A 12,905-nucleotide genomic window follows, 5' to 3' on the forward strand; every position below is an offset into this window, starting at 1 on the left:
TCTAACTCATGATCTAAGACAGTGTTCATATCTGCTCACACTACCAATTCACAATTTGAAAAATTAATCAAATATTTTGATAAAGAAGGGGAAAAAAAACAGGCTCTCTTGTAGTAGAGGCGTAGACTGAGATAAAAGCTACTTTCTTCTTTCCTATCAGTGTTGTAATGTGTGCTATTCTTCCCTCTTCATCACCTCCTTCGTCCAAAATCTCAATCTGTAAGTTCCTCTTTACCAACACAAGTACTGCTTTAGTTGCAGTAGTCACTGTTGCATAAGCCGTGACCCTGTAAAACTTATTGTTACATTTGTTAATAAATTCTTTCCTTAAATGAGACTCCTGAATCAGTGCAATATCAATTCCTTTTTTGTAAAGTAAATCTGAAAAACTAGCACGCTTAAGAGGGTCATTGAGACCATTGATGTTCCAGCTCAAAACATTAAAAGCCATGTAAACTAGAAATAGATTCAGAAATAAACAATATCATAGCCTTCAAAATCACAAACGGCCCAACGAAGCTTGAAGTCATAAAGTCACCAGTGTACTGCCCACCTACACACCCTTATATCCCACCCCAGAAATTAAACTAATAACCCATGCCCCCCCCCGAACACGAACTATCACAGACTGGATGACTAACAGGTCCAAGTCCACAACCTTCCCCTTTCACGGTCCATGACAATGACATTGAAAGAGAGAGAAAAAAAAAAAACATTAAGAATCAGCATCAGTTCAAAGCATACAGTTGCTGTCTATTTACGAACCATCCTTCATAACGAAACATTATTAGGGTCTAGAAACCGCCAAGCGTCCTCCGGAGTATGGAGTAGATGTGTTTCCCCATTCCGGATCACTTTGAGAACTGCGGAATACAGAAGGAAGGACTGAACACCTGATTCTCTCATTGCTTTACTCACTGCATTGAAAGCACTGCACTTCTTGGCAGTCGTCGGAGAAAAATCTGGGAAGAAACTCAGGTTCGCGTCGTTCCACTTCAATTGGTCGGCGCGCCTGCACTCCTTGAGGATGAGATCCCGGTCATTGTAGCGTAGCAACTTGAAGATGAAGGCGCGGGGCCTGCCGTAATCGGCGGAGATTCTGGAATAAACGCGATGAGCATGCTTTATTTCCAGTTCCCGGTTAGACAGCGCTGGAAGCCATATCAGGAGCTGTTTCTTGATGAAACCGATAGCGTTGTCTTTCTCCGCACCCTCGGGCAGACCGAGAACATGCAGGTTACTACGCCTGCTTCGGTCCTGTAGTTCAACTACCTTCTGTTCGAGAGTTTCCAAGCGATGTGAATGCTCTGAGAGAAGTTTCTTCTGCTCTCTTTGCTCGTCCATAAGGTAGTCAAGCTTTGAACACATGTTTTGAATCGTAGACATGTGGGTTGCAAATTCACCTCTCATTGCAGAAAGCTCAGCCATTATCGTCTGCTCTAGCCGCGCAAGAGGATCTGCCATGTTAATCTGAGGAAGAGGTGAATCGGTTTTTGCCTTCTTCTTTGTAGGAGACACATTTGGGGTAAGATTAAGCTGTTTCCTACTTGAAGACATGAATAGCAATCTTATCAGACAGTTAGTAACAACAAAGTGAGACCAAACTGAAAAAAAACAAGAAAAAAAGGGGTGTCATGTCAAGAGTTCCAGTTGACCACAACTGAGCCCATGTACGGCGTCACATGACTCCCATTATCTAGGTTTCTTGTGACAGGTGAGGCTTTTTAGTGAATACATTTCAGTAGGGTTTTGTGCTGCGGTTAAGTACGACACCCTACTGAAGCTCATCCTATAGGAGTTCTGTGAGATGTGCTTTAAAAGGGTTCTATGGGATGAGCTCCAGTAGAGTTGTAAGGGATTTGCTTCAGTAGGGTTTTATGGGATGAGCTTCAGTAGGGTTCTATGGGATGAGCTTCAGTGGGGTAGTATGGGATTGAGCTCCTGCATTCTGGTCTTCCAACCTTAAAGGATCATGTCTCCTCTCATGGGTAAGAGTTCTCAATTGTAAGACAGATGCATTTAGTTTTTCAATACAGCACAAATCTGTAAATTAGGTAAGTAAAGAATGGTCTCTGACTTTTGCACAGTAATATATATATCTCTGATAGACAGCATGTGACTGCTGCTGCTGCTGCCTCATCTATTTATAATCAAACATTAACAGACACAAAGGAAGTGTGAAGTTGGGTGATACATTTTTTTAAACTGGACTCAGTTTAAAACAGTTTCAAGACTAACAGAGACCAAAGCCATGATACAGAATTATATTTTAAGAAATGTCTCTTAAATCTGAAGTTAAATACAAATAAAAATACAATACAGAAATACAGTAACCAAAGATTAATTACACTCACCATTTATAAACACTGATGACACATAACATCAGTGTTTATAAATGGTGAGTGTAATTAAACTTTGGTTACTGTATTTTCAGCAGAGTAAAAGGAATGCAGGACTGCATTAGAACATATTCAACACACAACACATCACACTCACATGCTCTTCTCAGCTCACTTCCAGTAAGTGAGCAAAGTGTAAGATGTTTACTGGAAATAATTAATTCTAGTATGGTGAGTTTCTGTTTTACTAGGTTCCCAAGAGAGGGGCCCATTTTTATTCCAATGTATGTTATTCCTTCAAATTTAAAACAGCATTTGCGTGGCCTCAGACCTGCATCAGTAAAAACTACTGCTTAACCAAACCAACAAAGACTTTTAACTTTATCTGCTTTGTGGAGACTTGGTTTAAGATTTGACCCTGAAGAGTGCTGCACCTACCCAGACAGAGTGGACAGAGACAGAGCTCACTGTTAATCCAGGAGACAGGGAATCTGCTTCTTTGTCAATGAATGCTAGAATACAGACGTCAAGATCATGCACTCCTCATCTAGAGTTCCTTTTCTTCATGTACTGTTCTACTGTTCTTTGGTCCATGTGTACGTTCCTCCACAAGCATGCATGAGGAAAGGAGACGAAACTGCTGGCCGATCAGATATTGAAAGTAGAAAGAAAGCATCTATACTCATTACTCACTTTAGCAGAGCAAATCTAATGAAGGAAATGCCCAAGTTCAGAAAATGTATTGCCTGTGCCGCAAGCGGGGGTAACATTTTTGATCACTGCTACATCACTATTAAAAATGTTTATTGTGCCATCACATGCATTGCACAGTCTCATTCAACTCATTGTTGGACTAGTGAAGACACTGAAAACCTACAGACCCTGGAACCTCAGTACTAAAGTACCACAAGGTTGTGTGCTCTCACCCCTTCTCTTCTACACCAATGACTGCATCCCCATGAAACCCACTGTAGAGATCCTTAAGTTTGCAGATGATATAATCATGGTAGCCATGTAACCAGTAAGGAGTTTGCCTACAGAAAGGAAGTTAAGCACCAGCAACCACCTGCTAATGAATGCTTTAAAGACTGTAAAAATGATGTGAACTTCAGCTGCCCCCCCCCCATCAATTGCTTTGTGTTTTCATCAGTGGAGTCACTCAAATTACTTTGCAACACCATGTCCAGGGACCTGAAGTGGGAGAGGAACACAACCTTTATCACCAAGAGAGCACAGCAGAGAATCTTCTTCCTGAGACATCTGAAGAAATTCAACCTGCAGCTGAGTCTGATGATCCATTTTTACATGGTGATCATTGAGTCCATCCTCACATAATCTATAACCATCATACAAATAATCTCTGTATTGTAAACACCTTGTGTATGTGAAAAGTGCAATATGAGTGTTTCCATTGGCTGATTCCAGTATCCTCCAAAAATATAAATATCGGCCCAATATACTGGCCCGCATAGGCTGGGGCTGAACCTTAAAACAAAGCACACAATTAGAGTTTACTAACCTGTCTTGGCCTAGTTTACTAAAAATCTAGTGTAAATTTTTTTAGTAATTTTGTAATTGCTGATCTCAGATTCAAGTTTTTTCCTGTTTGGTTTGATGTATCTTGGCATTTCAAATGGTCTTATAAGCAATGCTTAATTAGTTACTAACACTTAACTGTCAAAATGCAGCCTTAGTGAAAAGTTACACCTAATACAAATTCACAAAAAGGGAAAACAGTTAATTTTTTAAAAAAATTGCCTTTAACAAACATTAACTGATCATTAATGAACAAGCTATGAACAAATCATTAGGTAAACAAAATTTGAAAATACACCAATGTTTATAAATGACAGTTCATGTAGGTGCTGATGTGTGTATTCACATTTACAAAATGATGTGCATGGTACGTTTAATAAGTTACAACAAACCTGTGTAACATTCCAGAAGTGATGTGTGTATATATATATTGGAAAAATATAATATGGCTAATAAAGTAGAGTATTTAAGTCACATTAATAAATGCTGTTCAGTGCTGAACATACATATTTTTTGGCAAATGACTCACAGTCTTAATGGAGCCATATAAATCTTGTTAAACTTTGCTTTTATCTTTTATTTTGAGTTTTATAAAAGTAACAGCAGCTCTCAGAAAGTGAGTTAACTAAAGTTTGCTAAGCTTAGATATATGTGGCCTGCCTAAACCATCCTTGGTATCTTTTGTTATTTGTGTTATTTATCTGCTCCTAGACCAGCATGTGGTTTTCTGTTTTGTAATTGCAGAATCACAGATTTGAGGATTTCCTGTTTGGTGTGTCTTAATGAGTTACACTTTTAACCACAAATGTAATGTAAAGCATAAAACATGTCACCACTGAATGGGTTACACTTACCTAATACAAATTCACAGGATGCACAGAAAGACAACAGAAATATGGAAAACATCTTTATTTGTATTACAGATGTCATTCTGAAAACTAATTCTGAAAATTGCTAAGCACAATTTTAGTTTTCTGTACTTGTCTCCTTGACTATCAGGTTAATAATCTTAGCACGTTACATGGATGGTTAGCATGTACTTACAGTAAAGAGGAAAAAATTTAAAAGGAATGGATGGCATGATGATGGAAATTGGATACAGGGTGATGAAGGATCTGTGGTGAGAGAGTCTCATCATAATCGCAATACAGGATTCAAGGCATTGTGTTCTTAGGAGAGCCAGTTACATTCTGGAAAATAAAAGAACATTAGAAAAATTACAGAAACAAATCACGAGGAGAACCCTTAGAAATAGGGAGCACAGACTTACTGTCGGAATGTCATAATCAGGCATCATGGTTTCAGGGTTCAGGGATGAGTACATCTCACTGGAAGAGCTTCTAACATGCTAGATAAAAAGATAAAAACCCAGGAGAATCTTACTCAACTAAACTCACTCTGCAGGGTAACATTCACTCAGTCATAGAGACTGTAGACTTACTGTCAGAGTGTCGTAATCTGAGGACATGGTGGTGGGATTTATAGCTGTGTAGGTGTCATTTCCAGGCTTTGGCGTCTATTAGAGAGAGATCAGGAAAACTCTTATTCAGTGCCAGTTTTATAGGAACATGTTAATGAACAGAGAAAGTAAAAAACATCTATCAGTACCTGAACATCTACATCTCGTTCTGCTTTTCTCTTCCTCCTGATCATATTCCACCTCCACATCAATCCTGTGATGAGGATTAGAACCAAAAAGACTGACACTCCCGCTGTGGCGAACTTTAATGGTGTCACCTCTGGACCATCAAGTTTCAGAAATAAATAATGAACCACATGATCAATTTTGTCATGATAACACTGAAAATGTGACAAATAATGACAAACATGCTCATAATAAATATCACAAAGATGTAATTAAGACTATAATAGCTAGCAATTTTCATTTGTTTTATGATGGTGTAGGTAATTTATTTCTAACAGAACATGTTAAACCTGCATAGAACTCTTACCTCCTAAAGCACAAGAATACTGGAGAACATCCTCAGTCCTTGTTGACTCCAGGTAGAGCTTGTTGTATCTGGTGGGTCTGTTCTTGTACCAGATGTAAGTGGGGTTGTTGGGCAGAGTGCAGGTAGAGATACAGGTCAGTGTTACTGTCTGTCTTTCTGATGGGGTGATGGTGGGACTCATTTTCACCTGAAGATCTGAACATTTAAAGCAACAGAAAGTGTAAAACTTGATTATAGAGTGAAGGAATGATTCAGTTTTGTGTGTGCATGTATGTATTTTAGATTGTGCCTTTAATATAATTTTTGTAATTATTGTGCACTGTAGTAATAGTGTCGTTGCACCCAGCCTATCTTACAGAATAGTTTGGCAAAATATATCACTTACACATTTTGCCCCTGACCCCAAAAGCAGTAAATGAGTAGATGTTTGGTGTCCAAAGTTTGCTTCAGTACTGGTACTACATGTCTATATCACCAAATTAAATTCTGACTTTTTAAATTACATTCTTTGTTGTAATATTCCTTAAAGTAATACTGTTAAGTATATTTTGTTTTTTGGTTCTGTGATTAACATTTTGGATGATATTTTGTAGGCATTTTGACAGATAATCTTTAGTCTTTTAAGGATCACACAGTTTTTGACTGCATTGCATCATCACAGCATATTCATATTTTAAAATGTAGAGTGAGCAGAAACAAACTTAGACAATGCGGTGTGACATATACCTGTAACACTCAGAATAACTCCAGGTTTACCAGAGAAACTCTGTGCTGTATCAGTGATGAATCGGTAGCGATATTCTCCAGAGTCACTCTTTTGTCAGATTGTTCATTCTCAGAGTGCAGTTTCTCTCTTTATATCCAAGAAACTCCACTCGACCAGCAAACTGCTCTTCAACACTCAGATCTGTCGGCTCCACTTTACGCCGAAAGTAATACCAGAATGTTTCAGTAACTGTCTGATCAGTGGGATATGAGTAAGTGCAGGGAAAGTCCACTGATGAACCCTCCAAAGCACAGACTCTTCTGTCTGAGTAGGTTACACTCCAGCAGTTCTCATCAAAAACACCTGTAACAGCAAACTATTATCGCCTTTTGATTTCAATGATTTATAAGTAATTAGGGTCACACTTTATTTGGATGGTCCCCTATAGATGATCTACAGATATTTAAATTATTAACAAACGTTCTGGTGGAACATTGTGGTTGTAGATGTAGGTTTTGCCTTGAGGTTAGGGTTAGGGTTAGGGACAGATTTAATGGAATCTTTCACATGCAACTTCAAGTTCAGTTGCATTTAGTTGATTTTTATTTGAATGTTAGTTAAAGCATCTACAATGGACCATCCAAATAAAGTTACCACAGCTTTCATACTTACACACTGTATTGGAATGGATTTCAGTATAGTTGCTAATAGAGCAGGAGTAGCTGCCAGAACCAGCACTGCTAAATATGCTCAAAACCCTCTGATACTGATTTGTCCAGTACACCAGTTGTCCATCTTTGTGCCAGTGGAAAAAAATAGGTTTAAAGGTCAATTCACAGGAAGTGATACAGGCCACATCCATCTGCTTTTCAGTTTCAGAGGCTATCCGCATCTGCAAGTCTGAGTAGAAAAAATGTAAAATATTCTTATAAATATAAAGTTTCTTATGAAAATATTACTACATAAAATGACAGAACATATATTTTCATTGAGTTATATTACCTGAAACCATTAGAGTAACTGCTGTTGAGCTGGAATATTTCTGTCCTGTTTCTGTAATGATCATGAGGTGATATTCTCCTGAGTCTCTGTCTCTCAGCTCTGTTATTGTAAGAGTTGAGCTGTATCTGTATCTATTGGTCTTGTATCTCACTCGTCCTGCGTAGTCTGAGTCTAAAGCTAAATCCTCTGGATCTTCCTCGTTCCTCCATTTAGCTTTTTGTTTGGGGCTGAACCAGAAGCTGTACTGAGGTTTGATGTTGGTGTTTGAGTGAGAGCACTGCAGGGTCACTGTTGATTCCCGTAGAGCACAGATAGTCTGAGGACTGCAGGTCACTCTCAGAGTCTCACCCAAAGAACCTGAAACTGAAAGAGTGTGCAGCACTGAGTCTGCAGGAATCACAGGAATCAACAGTTCTACAGAATTTAACTGATTTAACAAGTTATTTCTACATTTGGAAGCAAAACGCCTTCACAACTGCAACCCTTAACTTTGATTAAACTCTTTTTTTTTAAACCACTATCTGAAGAACTGGTTGGGTTTTGCAATAATTACCATTGGAAAGAAAATTTGTTAGCCACTCTAAGCATAAAAATTGTAATAATAAATTGGCTTCACCTTGTCGCCTCCTCCTCATTATCATATCCACCTGTTTTCTGTCTGTTTTCTGTTTTGCTTAGTAATTTGCACCCTATTTGCAATCTAATTGACTCAATTTCAAAACATTATAATATTACCAGTTCCAAAGAGTAAACAAAAAAGCTATAGATTTTCATTTAAAATCTGTCACACTACCTACAAACTAAAGATGAAATATTTTTACAGCATCATTTTAAAATAAAAAGCACTACTTTGTGCTATCCTGATCCAGGTTCATATGAAATTTTACAGGCATGTACAAAACAGGCACTCGAGACTATTGAGGTCATGGCCACAATAGCAGTGTTGGCCCATTTTCGAAAGACAGCTTGGGCCATGTAGATTACATTTATTATCATTATTATTATTATTATTTTTAATTATTATTATTATTATTATTATTATTATTGATATCTTTTGTAAATTTTCACAAAGTACATTGAAAACATCTTAATTTCGGATTTGTTGATTAATTCATTACAAACAAATAGAAGAAAAGTAGATGTATGTTAACATGTAACGTCTTATTTTATAAACTAATAATGATTACATTCTTAGTTAGTACATGACTTTTTAATGATATAGAAGTTCATTACTTTAAAGTAAAGTAATAGCTCAAATATCTATTACAAAGTAATATGAACATTTCACGCCTCCCATCAAGGACGCCTTCTGAGTTTTTTACTCTCTCCTGCAGGCTCTTGGAGTCTATGGAGTCTGCCAAGAACTTTAAAGTGAACACTGAACACAGCAGTTCAGTAAAATCAGGATAACCCTACCTGTAATATTCAGCAGGATGATCAGTGATAGGATTCCACATTTGAAGCTCATGGTTCCAACTGACCTGATATCAGCAGAAACAGGAAATGAAATAACTTTGATTGAGCCCTTTCTGCAGCAGATTTAATGAAAAATTATTTTAAATGATCATTCCATTCATTAAAGATAAACATGTATTTAACACCATATCAACTATGTGAAAAAGTAATTGCCCCCAAACCTAATAATTGGTTGTGCTGCCCTTGGCAGTGACAACTGCAATCAAATGTTTGCGATAACTTGCCCACTTGTCTTTGCAGAATTGTTTTAATTTGGCTCCATTGGAGGGTTTTCAAGCATGAACTGCTCGCTTAAGGTCTCACCACAGCATCTCAAATGGGATTCAAGCCAGAACTTTGACTCGGCTATTCCAAAACTTTCATTTTGCTTCTCTTGAGCCATTCAGAGGTGGACTTGCTTGTGTGCTCCAGATCATTTTGCTGCTGCATAACTTGACTGCACTTGAGCTTTAGGTCATGAACTGGCAGGCAGACATTCTCCTTCAGGATTTTCTGATACAGAGCAGGATTCATGGTTCCATCAATTATGACGAGTCGTCCAGGTTTTACTGTTGGTATGATATTCTTATGGTGGAATGCGGGGTTCGCTTTATGCCAGATGTAACGGGACCAATGTCTTCCAAAAAGTTCACCTTTGATTCATCGGTCCACAGTATATTATCCCAAAGTCTTAGGGGTCATCTAGATATTTTTTTGGCAGTGTGAGACATGCCTTTGTGTTCTTTTTAGTCAGCAGAGGTTTGTGCCTTGCAGCTCTCCCAAGGATGGCTTTTTTGCCCAGTGTCTTTCTTACTGTGGAATCATGTACATTGAACTTAACTGAGGCAAGTGAGACCTGCAGTTCTTTTGATGTTCATCTAGGTTCTTTTGTGACCTCCTGGATGAGTCATCAGTGCGCTCTTGGTGAAATTTTGGTAGGCCAGCCACTCCTGGGAAGGTTAACCACTGTTCTAAGTTTTCTCCATTTGTAGATAATGGCTCTCACTGTGGTTCACTGGAGTCCCAGAGCCTCAGCAATGGCATTGTAACCCTTTCCAGACTGGTAGATTTCAATCACTTTGTTTTTGCATCTGTATTTGAAACTCTTTAGGACGAGGCATCATATGTTGCTTTTTTAGACCTTCTAGCCTGATTCCAGACAGGTTCTATTTAAATGATATTTAGATTCAACAGGTCTGGCAGTGATTAGCTGGGTGTGGCTAGTGAAACTGGGGCAATTACTTTTTCACATAAGGCCTAGCAGGGCTGAACAGCATTTTTCTTTTGATAAATGAAATCATCATTTAAAAACAGCATTATGTGTTTACCTGGGTTATCATTGTGTAATATTAAAAATACTTTGATGATCTGAAACATTTAAGTGTGACAAATATACAAAAATAGATGAAATGAAACTTTTTCATATGTATATAAAAGTGACACGATGCTCAGAAGAAGAGTCAGGAAAGGTCATATTTTATGCTTGAAACATGCTTTTTTTATTTCAAACATGGTATAAAAGCCACTCAAAGAAACAACTGAAATAGGTAAAGACTAACATACACTAAGTGAAGCCACACCCCAACACAATAAGCACATAAAAAAACAAAACACATCTTAAACCCAGCAAACAAAACAAACAACAAAAACTGTTAATTAATTAATGCTTGCTTGTGAGCTCCAATGGGAGCACAGTTAGTGGTACAACGTCACTATGTATTACTCATTAAAAATGCCAAGCAAATATTTGGGAAAAGTTTTGTATCATTGATCACTTTATTGTAATGTTATAGTGTTCAGAAGTTTTTTCTCATCCAAAAGTCTCTCAGTTTTTCCAGTAAAGAAAATCACAAAACAACTGTCTAAACACTTCCAGTTAACTGTGAACACTCTTAAGAAGTGGAAGTTAAATCATTTAAAGTAAATTCCAAGTCCAGAAGATCAAAATCTCTGTAGGAAATGAGGTCAAATCTGATATTCTGGACAAAACCAACAAACTGCTGTACTGTAGAATAGTGTAGCTAAAGCAGTACAATATGCACCATACAGCTGTAAGAGATACAGATCAGAGTGATCGACCCAGACAAGCCTGAGATACAGACACTAAGACCAATACAGAGAGAGAAATGGACAGTTCTGTGTTGGAATCATTTCTCAAAGTGTTCTTTCTTCAGAGACCTTGCTGTTGCCATTGGTTGCTGTAATCATATATTATTAATTACAAAAGTAGGTCACTATATATATATATATTTTATTTTGTCGAGCTCAGATCAGATTTAGAAAGTGACCTGACACACACACACTAACCACAGCGCCTAAACTTTTACACTTAAGTGTATTTGGACAATTATATTCCTCATGGTTTTAAATATTTAGTATAAAAAACAGCTCTAGTGAAGAAAATGTTACTTACATTCTCTAACGAAGACTTTTCACTCTTTTCTAATTGTTGTGAACTGAGCTGTGAGGAGTGTGTGGGTGTGGTATGTGTCTTGTGTATAATATGAGCTGCTGCAGTCCAGCTCTAACTTCCTTCCTTTTCTGTGTGATCAGATTTAAAGTGAATGTCTTTCTTTCCTTCACTGCTGTTTTAAAATTAGTCAAACATTATTAACTCAAACAAGTCATGTTGGATTTTGTTCTAGATGTTCATGTACAAACATTTCCCGAAAGATGTAAGGCTTCTGTGTCTAATCATCAGAATCAGAAACACTTCATTTTGCCAAGTAGGTTACACATACAAGGAATCTGTCTTGGTGAGTGCAAACATGTACGTCGTGTAACATACTGAACAGATCAGACAAACACACAGACTGTTAACAAGTATTTACAAATACAAAAGGACAAATAAAATAAAAATACAATAAATACAATAAAGAGCAATAAAGAGCCAATGTGAAAGGAGCTAAAGAGATGTGTGAATACCTGTTTACATGCAGACATGAATACCTATACATATTGTAGCATCCTGCTATTGGCTAGCATGAAGCCGTGGATGTGCAGGAGGCATGGCCATGCCCACATGCTCTTGGGAACTGCCAGAGGTGCAGTAAAAGAAACTTATAATGTAAATAGTTATTGCTGGTATTGTAAAGCTATATATATGGTTATATTGCCTTGCTGCGCTGGGCTGTAGGGCTGTTTAGGTAGGTTTAGTGGTCACCATGGACTGGACATGTGGCTGAACTTCAGTGGAGTTCTATGGGATGAGCTTCAGTAGTGTTCCTTGGGCAGAACTTCAGTAGGGTTCTATGGGTAAGCTTCAATAGAGTTCTATGGGCTGAACTTCAGTGGAGTTCTATGGGATGAACATCAGTAGGGTTCCTTGCGCAGAACTTCAGTAGGGTTCTATGGGATGAGCTTCAATAGAGTTCTATGGGCTGAACTTCAGTAAAATACTATGGGATGAGCTTCAGTAGGGTTCTATGGGCTGAACTTCGGGGGAGTTCTATAGGATGAGCTTCAGTAGTGTTACTTGCGCAGAACTACAGTAGGGTTCTATGGGATGAGCTTCAATAGAGGTATATGGGATAAGCTTCAGTAGGGTTCTATGGGCTGAACTTCAATAGAGTTCTATTGGCTGAACTTCAGTAGAGTTCTGTGGGATGAGCTTCAGTAGTGTTCCTTGGCCAGAACTTCAGTAGGGTTCTATGGGATGAGCTTCAATAGGGTTCTATGGGCGGAGCTTCAGTAGTGTTCTATTGGCTAAACTTCAGTAGAGTTCTATGGGATGAGCTTCAATAGGGTTCTATGGGCTGAACTTCAAGGGAGTTCTGTGGGAGGAGCTTCAGTAGTGTCCCTTGGCCAGAACTTCAATAGTGTTCTATTGGCTGAACTTTAGTAGAGTTCTATGGGATGAGCTTCAATAAGGTTTTATGAAATGTTCTTCTTCTGGTTTTATGTAATCTTTGCTGT

The sequence above is a fragment of the Colossoma macropomum genome, unplaced genomic scaffold, assembly GCF_904425465.1.
Source record: "Colossoma macropomum unplaced genomic scaffold, Colossoma_macropomum, whole genome shotgun sequence".
In the NCBI taxonomy this organism is placed as follows: Eukaryota; Metazoa; Chordata; class Actinopteri; order Characiformes; family Serrasalmidae; genus Colossoma; species Colossoma macropomum.